Source organism: Papaver somniferum, chromosome 4 (genome assembly GCF_003573695.1).
Source record: "Papaver somniferum cultivar HN1 chromosome 4, ASM357369v1, whole genome shotgun sequence".
NCBI lineage: Eukaryota > Viridiplantae > Streptophyta > Magnoliopsida > Ranunculales > Papaveraceae > Papaver > Papaver somniferum.
Genome location: NC_039361.1, coordinates 106102044 through 106113448, shown reverse-complemented (window position 1 = coordinate 106113448; position 11405 = coordinate 106102044). Strand labels below are relative to the sequence as shown.

Here is an 11405-nt window from a genome sequence, read left to right as displayed (position 1 = left end):
GAAAGTGTTTTATGACGTCCTTAAGAAATCGTCACCAAATTTTTTTAATTAGCGACATAAGTCTCTTTGCCACCGAAACTATCTTTTCGTGAGCAAATAAAATTAACGCTGTTCACTAATTTTGTGATGAAGAATTTTGTCACTCTAGGTATTTTTGGTGAGGAAAATATTTTATCACTTAACATAGTTTTAGCTGCGAAATTTATTCATCTCAAAATATACTTATAGTGAAGAAACAAATTCATCAACTAAATAGTTTTAGCGAAAGTTTTTTATCTCAAAAAATATAATAGTTTAGCAGTGAAATATCTTTCGTCTCAAAATAAAAAATCAATAACAAAATTTAGTCGTCTCTAAAAAAACGTATAGTGACCATTCATGATCGTCTCTGTATAGTCATTTCAATAACGAATATCATCTGTCTCCAAAACAACTTTACCTACAAATATAGTCGTCTCCAAAACAATTTTTCTGACGAAGTCATTCGTATCAGAAATTATTAGAGACACAACACTACCCTCACCCTAACTATTCTCAACATGCCAAACTCGTCACCAAATTTTCTTTAATGACTAGCCTATATTACCACCGACGATTCCAATGAGATTTATTACACAAAAGACAAAAATAAACAAATAAGCATTTAAATAAATAAATAATATTAGTTGAACAAAAAAATAATTAACCTTTAAAATAAATTGTTCAAACAAGATCCAAACCGAAAAGAAAATCTGATAAATAAACTACCAATAAATAAATCATCACCGCTACTAGTTAAAAAGAAGATAATACTAATACCAAAACAATAATGTAACAATTGATTTTATGGCACGGCATTCAACTTTCGGTTGTTCCATTAGCTGTAATTTCGTTTAGAAAAGAGTACGCATCAAATTCTGTATGTTTCTTGTGAACTTTTCGCTATCTTCTTTCCACATTTTGATAACCTCATTCTGGGCATATATGGTCATCCTGAGCTTGAATTCTATCAGGTTGCGATTGTGTCATCGCATGAACTCCTTCACTGTTAGAATCAATTGTTGTATAGCTACGAGAAGATTACACATATTGATTGGATGTAGACACAAACAACATAAAAAATTAATAATGTTTATACTCACCCATTTGATGCGAGCTTCATCAGAACTCCAAACAACTTCGCCTGTTTTTTTTATTGATATACGTTTGGGTGTCATAAAAGGTGTCAATCTCAGCTTGCTCGGATCCAGACTTCTGTTTCTATTTTAGGAAGGAAATGAAAAACAAGTAAGAACCTTACCAATTAAGTTGATGTTGCAACACAAATAGAGTAAACATTAGACAAAACATATTCTATCCTAGGCTCCTAAAAGGCAGGTTTCAAGAGTGCAAATAAAAGTCATGGAAAATATCATAAACCTTTTAACATTCCTGATCAATATGAATTATAAAAAAGCTAAAAAAGTTAAACATCGCAGAAACCAAACAATGTGTTCCTAAAGTAAAGAAAAGGGATATAGTAATGTCAACTGCTATTTTTGGTGGACCAAAATCTATTTTGGTCACGCAACCATGTTTCTTGAATTTTCCTCCACAACCTCCCCTTTCTTTCTCTTTCAAAAATTAACACACAAAAAGAATTAGCATTTTCGACCACGTATGCCTACATTTAGCTACGTATGTCTGTCTACATTTCTACGTATCTATCTTCGTCTACATGCAAAGAAAAACTATATTAATAATAACGGTGAACCTAGTTGAAAGTTCTATTGACAGAGCATGCAGGAGCACTAAGCTGTATATGATCCAAAACCCAAAATTCAATGCGGAAAGTTACTTAAAAATAATCTAAATGGTATGTTCTACTAAACTTAATAAGAAATTGACTTACTTTTCTCAAAGAGGCAGGGCATGTAACAGAATCACTTAATTTCTTTAATATAAAGATATACTATCAGTTAACATTCTTAACCCAGTACTTTACAATGAGGGCTAAGCACAACAAAACCTATCCCTTCTTTAATGGAGTAAGTATAGGCCCTTCTCATCTGTTGCTTTTACCAAGAGCTTATCACAACCAACCAATAATAATAAGGATGAAAACTGAATGCTTTGACAAGTAGAACTACTTTTTGTTCCCAATAATTGGTACCCAGTTCCACTTACCAATCTCCTCAAAGGATTTCTAGAACTAACAAGACTTAAACTCTGCATTAGGTGTTAAGACTGATGACAAACAGATCCCTCCTACATTTTCACGAGTTAAATAACATTCATATAGAAATACCTAAGCAAGCATATCAATACCATAACTTTCATACATCAGTGATGCTATGAGGTTATGCTAAACAGAGCACACTGACTGAATGTAAATGTAAAGATGAGAATTTTCTAAAGTTTCATTTAGAATCTGTGATGTTGTTGAGTTGCAAATGTAAGAAAAGAAAACTCAAAAGACTAATTTTTCACAGTGCTTTTAGTAATAAATTGTAATTCGCAGTTTGGCCAGCCCCTATAATGGGAGCAAAAAGGGTTGTGGGTATTCATAGTTGCAGCTGTGACATTCAAGACTTATTGGCTTACTGTATAGGGTCAGTGAGAACTACAATCAAATTATGACCAAAGAAACCGAAGCTTAAGTGTACATGTCTGAACAAATACACCAACCCTGAGACTGCATTGTTTGCCTTCTGTCACATTTTAGCGCAAGAATATTTTCAAACTAACATCATAAAACATCTGTGTTACAATGCAACTGAAATCCTAACGATGACACAGTTGGACATAAAATTGACACCATAATACATATATATTTAAATAATGCTAACCAAGTCTCAGCTGGCAAACAAAAATGTGAAGTTAATCAAGCTTCATACAGAAGTCTAAAAGAATTTGTTAGCTGGCACACAGAAATGTGAAGGAATTACAACAAATACCCATTTATTACTTTTCCTTAAATCACAAAAGGTTTGGTTAAGACAATTTTTCAAACGACCTATGGGCAAAGCACTTGGAATTAGCTGCAGTAGAAATGCTGAAAAAGGATAAAAAAAACTACCAATCTAACTGTGCTGGTGAATGAAGTAAAAGTCCAAAAAGAAGAGAAAATGGAACAGTGATAGGTACCCTCAGAAGATGATGTTGTTGGAGCTGGTTGTTCATTGTTGTTAGCCATTTTTCACCTGGGAAATGGAACAACACCAAGGTTAAAAGAACAACTAAGAAACTTCCACAGGCAAAAACATGAAAAATTGATGATGCATATATACATCTTTTTGAAACAACAGAATACAAAGGGAACACAAAGGCGCGAAACAAACCTTAAGTTAGAGTTCTGAAAATCCTTGAAGTTAGGATATCCAATGTATAGAATCAGCCTGAAATTAGGAGATCAAAAAATTACATTATTAAGGTTTTCATGTACGATTTAACATATGAAATTGAAGAGTAAAGTGAGATCTACAGAGAAAATACCTTCAATTATTATCTTGTGAGCAAAACTTGATAACTTTGGGATTGTATTTATAGGAAAGAAAATGGAAGATCAAGCGTGAAAAATCCCGCCCAGCTTTTTTTCCTTTTGATTTACATGGCGCCAAAAAAATTGAACATTAACCAAAATCGAAATGGTTACTTAGTTTCAATTTCTCTGATTTTGCAGTATAATTAGGGTTTTTCTGTTTATCCATATCTTCTTTCCAAATAAGTGAATATTCTTCTCCTCATAAATTCGTCCAAGATAATTGTTAACAAGGAAATTCTTCACCTGTCTTGACCGAGTTTAAGATTTACTGACAACCATTTGATCTGCTCATCTACCCACCGATTCAACCGTTCATCCATTGAAAAATATTCTGAAAATCTTTGAAAAAAGGTTCAACTAAATCAATCCTGATTTCTAATCTATCTCTATATTTTAGGTAATCCATAACGAAAAACAAGAATTTTTTCTGTTTCTTAGGGAAGAACGAACGGAGAAGAAATTTTCTGGAGATTTCGATGGAAAAAAAGGAGATCTCTCCAGCATATACTAGAGAGTAATAACATTGTGTAGCAAAGTGTAATATAAAAATACTAATCTTTAGTTATGAGCCGTACAAAAAAAAAACGCACGTAAAGCTTTGCTATCGTTAACCAAATTTGGCGCATCGAAAATCTGTACCGAAACTATATCCTAGTGAAGGAAATATCTATGCATCGCGATGTACCAAATTAAGATACAACATCACCCCACATCTAATAGAAACTTGTCAAGTGGTATACTGAAAGAATCAAAGGTTCATGTTTGTCCATCTTAACAACTATAAGTCCCGGGTAGACTACGTTAAATTTTTGTCTGAAGTTTGTTTTAAGTTGGGGAATTCACAAAGGAAAACTCATTCAAGAAATCTTCGGGGATTTTAATAAAGTGCCACACTTCCAATTTGCGGTTTAAGAAAACGCCACCGTTTTTTTCAGAGTTTATTTAATGCCACACGTTTGACCTTTTCCATCCAAAAAAATTGTTGCCATCAGTTAGTGCATAGGTGGCATTTATCCAGCTTAGTAAAAGACATACACCCTCAAATCTGTCACCAACTCACCAAACCCATTCCTTATTTTGAACAGTGTAAGTCATTGCCGGTCTGAGTTGGATGGTTGGATCGGTCATCGTGCTAACCAGAATAAGCCATTGCCGGTACCGATTTGATTCAACATAACAAAGATTAGATCGAGTTTCAGCTGTTTTCTGCGCTTTTCTCAGGCAAATTTCAGCCATTTTCCCTGCAAATTCCTAACATTCATCTATACTTCCATCGCTGCTTCATTCTTTTCAGTTCTCTAACATCCAATAAACTTATCGTGTCCCTGCAATGATTCAATCTAACACAAACACATTCAATTTCTATCTTGAGCCCTAAATTCTTCTCTGCAACCCATAACTCAAACTCAAACACATTCACAGCACAATCATCTCACAACACTACTAGGACCATGCCTATGAATCACTACCTCAACTCAAAACCCCTCTTTATCACAGACCCATTCATTCCATGGCAGTGAGATTAATGTCCATTCGATCAGTCAACAACAACAGGATCTTCAAATTTGTCTTTCCTTCTGTTAAATCTCAATTCCACCAGTGCTTCCATCTGCATAGACAACACCAACAACATACATTCAAACCCTAAATTCTAAACTGTAATCATGGCTTCATGTCATAACCACCATACCCATCTTATCCATCTCAATTCACTGTCTATAGATACGTCCATAAATTCAACAACAAAACTGCATAACTTAAACAAAATTCATAGAGAAGAACAATTACCTCAAACTCATTTACTCAAGCACCAGCCAGTTCATCCCAGATAACTTCATAATTCATCTGAGTTCCAAATACAAACTCTAACTATTGAACTTAAGCTAGTCTCCAACCGTAACTCTCAATTCAGATCAAACCCACCTCCAATTAATCATCTAAACCCTCAATTCAGTTCGTCCATCAACATCAGTTCTTAACCAACCCTAATTCAATTCCCAAATATTCTATTCTCTCAATCAAACTCAATTCATCCATCAAAATCTTCCAACCTATTCAACCCATCCTTTAATTCCTTCTTATTCACCCTTAATTGAATCTCGAAATTCATTTCAGGAACCTTAATTTCTTCACAATTTCATTAACATCTCAATTCTTCTTCAAGACAATACTACAACTTCAATTTAGCAATAACCCTTTGATCTTCATCTGTTAACATCCCGTTTAGCTTATCAATTCCAAATAAACTCAACATCAAACTCTAACCTTCACAGAAACACTTCGCTTCAACTCAATCGTGGATTCTAACCAAACCCAACTATGAACTCATCAGCACCACACTCGGTTGATTGGTTTCACTAATTTTCTGCAAGGTTTTCTCAACAGAGATTTCATCTCTGGAACGCCGGAGAAAAAAAAGAAGGAGAAGGAAGAGAAGAAAGGAAAGAGAAAGAGAATTCAAGTGTAGTTAGGTAATGTTGCTTCTTGTGACTGATTCAAATCGACCTAATAGTGTGAGTCATTGTCGAGTTTGGACCAACACGAATTCAAGGGTAGTTAGGTAATGTTGACACGTTGTATTGACTTTTTCAATGATTATAGACCGAGTTAGTGGGCCCTGACGGAATATCTAACGGTTGTGGCATTTAATAAACTCTGAAAAAAACGGTGGCATTTTCTTGAATCGGGATTTGCAAGTGTGGCAGTTTGTTAAAAATCCCGAAATCTTTCGATCGAGTATTTACCTTCACTAAAGTGCTTGCTCTTTATTTATAAGGTATAGACGGAGAAACAAAATGACCCTCTACTACCTTATAACTCGATTACTTACCGTTGAGAACGAACGTATGAGGATTATTGAAACAAATGATAAGATACCGAGCAAATTTTATGTCGGGTTAAAAAATTCTAGTCACAATGATTTTTTTTGGAGTTAGTATATAGATTTTGGGTTCATAAGAATGATTTTTAACATATTAGTACATATATGCCTATAATTAAATTTGAATTTGATAAAAAAACCGAGTCACAAAGAATAAATTATAATTACCACTGTCATGATGGGAGGCAGATGAAATACTCAATTTCGGAATCAAACATTACATGATAAAATGTAGTTTTACCAATAACAACTATGTATTCATTTGTCACCATAAATAAATATATGTGACAATATTTCAGTAATCACTAAAATCACGAACTGCGGTGAAGTTATAGTGTCACTGAAAATGACTAAAGCGACAAAATCTAGTTCGTTGCAAATGCACTTTCTTGTGACGATTAGAAGTTGTTACCATATAAATATTTGCAACCAAACAAGCTGATGGTCACTAAAAATAAATATAGTGTCAAACATTTAGTTTCGTCACTATAAAATTAGGTAATTACGAATTAATTTTGTCAGTATAAACTTTTCTTTGGTAACGAAATTTATAAATTATCACCAAAACGATTTTATGTCAATTTTTTAGCATCATCACAATAGAATTAAATGGTGACAAATATATATAATCACAAAAAACTTATTAGTGACTAGACATTATTACGTCTCTAAATGAGGTCACTAAAAACTTATGAGTGACGAAACCCATCGCAGAAAACCTAACAACAGTGACAAAAATTATTTTAGTCACAATAACTAAACTTCAGGAATGAAATATTCTTCACCGCAAAAACTATCGTCACCAAAGCCATGTTTTCTTGTAGTGTGATATTCTTATGCTACACCTTTGAAGGGTGGTTGACCTTGTTGTGGCTATGATTTTTGGTTGGCCGTGTCTTCTGAGATTTGATAGTGAAGGGATCCCGTGTAGAGCCTCAGTCCCCAAGTGTGGTTTGCATGTTTCTATCTTGTATGGTCGGTGAGTTGACCATGATAAAGACATAATCTTGCATCCGTACTGGTGACTCTATTACTTCTTCCACGTGAAACTAAAACATGGAGAAGTATGGATTACCTTTATAGTGGTTGTTTCTATGGTAAAGCTCTGACAAACGAGCAACAACAGTTCTTGGCAGCAGATGTGATCGGAAGAGACTACATCGTCATGTGAACCAAAATAGGTTGGCTGAAATTGCATGGGCGTCCATGGAAGCAAAGGGATTGGCTGGATGCGTAAGCGAGTAAACTGCCCACGGCCACGAGGTTTGGTGGGATGGATCAAAAAGTTGCCACAACTACGAACCTTGGCTGGATGTGATAACGATCCTTGACAAGGAGGAGTGTCGACTTCTGGAGAAAACGTTGAAGCAGAGCGTGTAATACCCCGATATTCGAAACTGGGTGGCCGAATGGAATATAAGTAATGATTTGTCCTTTCCAAACACCGAGGCCTTTTCGCTCCAGAGTTGGCAGAAAACTCTGCAGTTAAGCGTGCTCGGGCAGGAGTAATCCATGGATGGATGACCATCCGGGAAGTTACTGCTGGTTCACCGCAGCGATGCCCGTTGAAAAATCCCACACTGCTGGATAACCGTAGTGGCTAAGTGGGGACAGTGTCGGTGAAGGTACGGGTCATTGCAAATGGTATCAGAGCCGACGACGGTTCACCGGCCGAGGGTGGGAAGATACGCTGGACGGGGTTTGTCCAGGTGCTTCTCATGAGGGGCAGGGAACGTCGGAGATCTGGTCTTGCGAATATATTCTAGAGTCGAGGACGGCTCCAATTTAAGGTGGTGGTATTGTAATACCCCGATATTCGACAGTGGGTGGCCGAATGGAATATAAGTAATGATTTGTCCTTTCCAAACACCGAGGCCTTTTCAGCACAATTGGCTTCAGAGTTGGCAGAAAACTCTGCAGTTAAGCGTTCTCGGGTGGGAATAATCCAGGGATGGGTGACCATCCGGGAAGTTACTGCTGGTGCACCGCAACGATGCTCGTTGAAAAACCCCACACTGCTGGATAACCGCAGTGGCTCAGTGGGGACAGTATCGGTGGAGGGACGGGTCATTAGAGAGCGGCTCTTGGAGAGAAACGTTGAAGCGGCTTCTGGAGCGAAACGTTGAAGATGAACGACTTCTGGAGGTGAGACGTTGAAGCGGCTCCTGGAGCGAAACGTTGAAGCGGCTCCTGCAGAGAACGTTGAAGCGGAGCGGCTTCTGGAGCGAAAAGTAGAAGCGGCTCCTGGAGAAAAGTTCGAAGTGCCAACACAACACGGCTGAGAGTTTGAAAATATATCTCGGCGCTGCACCTTGGAGAAATAAAATGTGACGGACCGGTAAATTTCCCTTATAACGGGTTAAGTTTCAACCCATCCAGCAAGACCAAACCCCGGTCACGCCACTCGGAAATGAAAATGCAAACAGTTAAAAAAAGAAAATAAACGAAATAATTTATAAAACAAGAAAAAATAGTTTACACAGTGGAAAAAAAAAATGTAATGCTTGTTTGAACAAATCCAACATATAGTTTGACGATGCACCTGTTTTGAAACTAAACAATTTTACTATGAGGCCATTCAAAACAGAGAGCAAGGAAAATGTTAAGAGAACATTCATGTCATGTCATAACTGAAATGTGCACTTCTTTATTTCCAAAATCCTACACAACCAAATTAATTAAATCACATTGTTTTAAACATATGTATATGCAGTACTTCCATAACAGTCCCAACAAGGTCTGATACACATGAAAACATTTAGAGTTTATTGTAGGAGACATTTTAAGTACACTAAAACTATATTCTTAAGTGCCCATTTCAGAACAAGAGTGAGTATAATGCATTACATCAATACGTGATTGGCAAGGCGGAAAACGAATAAAAACTAGTTGATACAAATATATTAGACGACAAGAAATTCCCAGCAGAAAGTTATGTATACATTAAAACTGCCTGTATCATTAAAACTGCCTGTATCTATATTTGACGATAAAAAGGTTCCAAATGAAGTCTGATAAAAACACCCAAAACCAGAGCTTACATACCAAACCATAGCTTATGTATTTACAAAGCAAAATTAAGTAAAACGTAAGTCAAATACCGACACTAAACTACCCAGATACCCCTGTGATATACAATATCATAAGCTTACAAAAATACTAACTTTCGAAATGCTAAAATCCTGCTGTAAGCTCTTACCGGCTTAGCGCTGCAAGCTCCTCTCGTACTCTGTGGGGAGGAAAAAAAAACAAAATGGGGTGAGCGAATGCCCAGTAGAGGTTACGACAGCAAGATAATAATATCTACATGAAAATATAAATGCGTAAACAAGGAGCATCAAAAATGATAAAATAGATAAAGAAATCCTTACGCAAATACCATTCAAACAAGATTCAGAGCCATAAATAAATTTACTCTACTATGCATGGTCAACACGTAAGTTAGCTGTGTCGACACGTAAGTTAGAAGAAATTTGTTACTCCAATTGAGCTTAATAATGATAATGCTTCTAGTTCAAATCCAAATAATTTTAATAATTATTCACCTATTCAAAAGGACGAGGATTTGACTAGAGATACCCCTGCTTTAGACGAGTATTTCCTTTTGATTACGAAGCTAATAATGGTTTAGAGGAAAGAGTTTTTTCTGAGAATATTGTTTTAGAGTCTAGCGATTTAGAAACATTAGTTTTAGACAAACAAAATGAACCTGACTTAGAAGAATCAATTAACCATTTTCAGGAATCATATGACCTTGAAATTAGGGAAGTTGTGACTAGTCTTTCTAGAGACACTGAAAACTTTAAGTTTGGGGGTGATTATCATTCTCCATGTTCTTTAACTATTAGAAAGGTCCCTCACTTGGGACTTGACATATGTGTCTCAACCATTTTACAAGATTATCTTCATACACGTTTTCCTGAACCTAGTGATGTCCATAAGGAAGTTCAGTTGTTAGAAACCCATCCTCTGGTTGATGTGGTTTCCCAGGCTATGATATCCAGATTGACTTTGTTTTCCCACCAAATATTTTTCGACCAATTGTGGGAACGTATAAGTTTCATATGTGTCAATTATTAAGTTTTGATACTAAACCTAATTTTTTTAGGAGATTAGGGTCGACACATTTGTTTAAGGAAGACCACCACTCTCATTGTGGTCAGCTGTGTGAGTCAAAACTGATTGACTTTAAGGATCCACAATTATTCAGGTTATTATTATGTGCTTCTAAGTTTTTACTTGAGTTTTTCCAGACTCTAATACCTGAACCGGACCTTAGCTTTGAGGAATTCCAGCGCATGAAAATATTTTATCTAGACCCTTTCATAGAGCCTGAACTTGAACCACATCTAGATGTAGTTGTCTTAAACAGAGAACTAGACAAGGGTGCGCTTTATTTGTTAATTTTCTTGGCATGTTGCAGATTCCTTTTACTTGTGATAGATCTATTTGGTTTTGATGACCCACAAATATTTCGGCTATTACTTTATGATACGAGGTGATTAATCCTTTCTTATGTCTGACTGAAGACGTTAAACTTATCACTTCTTGGGAGGTAACCCAATATCATGCAACAAGGTAATATCTTTCCTTAACTCTTTTGCTTCAATGGTAACAGTTTCTCCTTGTTCATGCTTTTAATTTCATCTTTATAACATTGAGGACAATGTTAGATTTAAGTTTGGGGGTATGTGAGAAACTTTTTAGTTGCATTAATAAACTCCAGAGCCTAGAAATTTATGCATATTAAGGATAGCACTAACTAATCTAAGTGGATGGAAGCATTTTGGTTGTAGGAGTTGAGGAACCAATCTGATTAGATGTAAACATCTAAGGAGTCTATTCATACACAGAGCTCAGGTGTTTGAAATAACATGATAGTTTCACCATATCTCGTTGAGTCCTTTTCACTTCTTTTTGATGTTGTTTTGTTTTGAAACTATGTTTCTCTAAGTGATTAGGTGGGGCTCACGATTCAAGTTGTTACCAATGCTAGGTTGAATTAGAGTGATTGAGATACCA

General features: G+C 35.9%; 1 long non-coding RNA gene across 1 annotated transcript; it reads right to left on the bottom strand.

The window, feature by feature from the left end:
* Positions 1-667: 667 nt before the first annotated feature.
* On the bottom strand, positions 668-3989 carry LOC113276260. The gene is made up of 4 exons (XR_003324217.1): positions 3454-3989; positions 3300-3356; positions 3106-3161; positions 668-1239 (listed from the first exon to the last, which is right to left on the bottom strand). It is a non-coding gene; the product is annotated as an uncharacterized LOC113276260 (long non-coding RNA).
* Between the last annotated feature and the right edge of the window lie 7416 nt (positions 3990-11405).